The following is a 2,929-nucleotide window of genomic DNA, read 5'->3' on the forward strand; positions in this document are numbered from 1 at the left end:
GCATGTCAGATTGACGCCAAAAATCAAGTGCTAGCAAACAACCTTGCACTTTCTTTTGCAAAGATTTCCAAATCTAAACTTGCACTTTCCTTTGCAGAGATTTTCAAATCTAAAGGACATAGGGATATTTAATAAACTAAAGCCCATATTGATACCAAACTTGCATGAATTGAAAGAGCAGCATGTCCTCTTTCAGATGACACCACGATTGGCACATCTTGAAAATTTTTGGATTTTTCAGTATCGCATATACGGAGCCTTTTTGGCGCGAGGCCGAACTCTGGAGAGCATGTCAGATTGACTCGAAAAAATCAAGTACTAGCAAACAAACTCGCTCTTATTTTGGGGAGATATTTCCGAAACTAAAGAACATATGCATATGAAACCTGCACAAATCACAACAAGAGAATGTGTTCACTTAGGTAATGCTACGATTGGCAGATCTGAGAACTTTTGGGATTTTTCAGTATCGCATATACAGAGCCGATTTTGAGCGGGCTGAACTCTGGTAGTGGAGAGCATGTCAGATTTATGCCAAAAATCAAGCACTTGCACACAAACTCGCGCGTTCTTTTGCAGAGATTTCCAAATCTAAAGGACATAGGGATATGAAACTTGCATGAATCACAAGACGAGAATATGTCCAATCGGACGTTACCACGATTGCCAGATCTTCATATTTTTTTGAACAGGGCTGAACTCGGGTAGGGGAGAGCATGTGAGAATTACGTAAAAAAATGAAGCTGTTGCACAGAAACTCGCTCTTATTTTGGGGAGATATTTCCGAAACTAAAGCACATATGCATATGAAACCTGCACGAATCGCAACAGGAGAATGTGTCCAATTATGTAATGCCACGATTGGCAGATCTGAGAACTTTTGGGATTTTTCAATATCGCATATACAGAGCCGATTTAGAGCGGGCTGAACTCGGGTAGTGGAGAGCATCTGAGAATTAGGTAAAAAAATGAAGCTGTTGCACACAAACTCGCTCTTATTCTCCAACTCTATGTGCACAAACCACACATTGACACCACGTTTTGGTTTTTGGCAAAGATTTCGAGCGGCAAGTTTATTTGTTTTTGCTGATTTCAACACCACTTTCTATTGCCACACTTGGCAGAAATTCTGTAAGATTTCTTGGCACACTTGCCATACTAGCCACACTTGGCAGAAACTCAGGCACACTTGCCAAAGAGATACTTGCCACACTTGGCAGAAAAACAGGAACAAACTCGCCAAAGGCTTGCCACACTTGGCAGAAAAAGGCAAGGTTGTTAGCAGAAAGACTTGCCTCACTTGGCATAACAGGTTGGAATTCCTTGGCACACTTGCCATGCAGACAAACCCCACCGGAACAAGTAGGTGCTTGTCCTATAATGAAAAGTCATGTGATTCTATTTATCCTTTACAACTTAAGAAAAGCTTACATAAGGCACGCCGTTTTTTTCCACCGCTTGAACAGGCGGTTGGAATAAGCCCCACCAGAACAAGAGGGTGCTTGGCGTAGTGTTTAAGAAAAACGAAATGAAACATTACTAACAACTAACTTTACGTTATAATCACTGCGAGATAATTCGCCTAAATTGTTTATTTGTTTACTTCGGAAACTGCGTGTCGCTCCCAGGTAGTTCCCGCCAGACGCGCAACGCGCGCCCCACTGGGACGACCGCCCGGACTTCGAGCCTCCCTTTCTGATACTACCTACGCAAGCAAACCCTTGAACAATGCCACCCATTAGGCCCACATCCCGGGAAACGATCTATTTTTCCAAGGCAGTAATGATGTAGTCTTCTAAAATACGCGTTGCCCATGTCAGATAAGTGGACACCATCGTAACGATACAATGCGAACTCCGACCATCGGAACTGAGGGTGGTGCAGCACTGACACTCCCAGTCGACTACCGAGCGAACATGCCCACCTATTGATCGCGCGGCGTTTCTTTTCCATTTTTGATGGATTAGTAGACCCAAAGTAACAGGCGCGCGGTAAAATATCTGACCAAACCAACTGCGCCTCTGGGTAAGTGTCAAGACACTCTCGCATAAAAAGTGCCAGCCTTTGTCGGAAACAGAAAAAATCGGTCTGGACCAACTCGTTAGTGCCTAAGTGGACGATTAGCATGGCCGGACAAGGCCATCTTGCTGCGAGTTCTGCCATTAATTTGGTTACGTCACCATATTTCGCTCCACCCAGGCCATTCCAGCGGACGTCGTGCCTAGTCCGGAGTGTGGTCTCTGCTCGACTTATGATGGAATCTCCAAGTATCCAAATATCCCCTGTGAACAAAGGGGAGAGGAACCAGGAATGTTCCAGTGCCGTTGTTGCTGTTAAATATGAGTATTACTTTCAGTAGTTTATACATATGTATATATCGATATATATGGGTTTTTTTTTTGTTTGTTTGTCTGTTTGTTTGTTGTTTTTTTATGTATTTATTATTTTATTATTATATCAGCGGGCGAATATAACGCTGTGCGGCCTCCCAACGCCAGCGGCCCATTCTCTTGATCTGCTCAAGGGGAAAACCCAAGGCGAATGCGGTTGACGCCGCTCCGATGCGAAAGGAGTGGGAGCAAAAGTGGGTGTCTGCAAGCCCTAAAAAACAAAGAATTTTTCTTAAAGTGGCATTAAATTGATACTGTGTCAGTGGCTCGCCCCCGAAGTGGCAGAAGAACGCGCCGGGCGATGTGGAGCGAATCCGTGAGAAGTTTGTCAGCGCGCGGACCGGGCAGACACGTTCATCAACTGAGCGCACCAAGTGAATAACTTGAGGAGGGCCAGTTTGATTAGCTTTCGTATGCCGGAGGGAAATGAACACCGCTGCATTGTCATCATCTGCCTCCTGAACATGTACGTCAGACACATGGAGGAGTGATTGTTGGATGTTAGACTTGGCAACAGCAGCGAACTCGCTTATGCGCAT

At 44.7% G+C, this 2,929-nt stretch overlaps 1 long non-coding RNA gene across 1 annotated transcript; it reads right to left on the minus strand.

Annotated features, from left to right (window-relative positions):
• Positions 1-1,039: 1,039 nt before the first annotated feature.
• On the minus strand, positions 1,040-2,395 carry LOC147798421 (uncharacterized). Its single transcript, XR_015426208.1, has 2 exons — positions 2,176-2,395; positions 1,040-1,763 (listed from the first exon to the last, which is right to left on the minus strand). It is a non-coding gene; the product is annotated as an uncharacterized LOC147798421 (long non-coding RNA).
• Between the last annotated feature and the right edge of the window lie 534 nt (positions 2,396-2,929).

This window comes from Acanthaster planci, linkage group LG08 (genome assembly GCF_054643075.1).
Source record: "Acanthaster planci isolate LZ-2023a linkage group LG08, COTS_SCS, whole genome shotgun sequence".
Classification (NCBI taxonomy): Eukaryota; Metazoa; Echinodermata; class Asteroidea; order Valvatida; family Acanthasteridae; genus Acanthaster; species Acanthaster planci.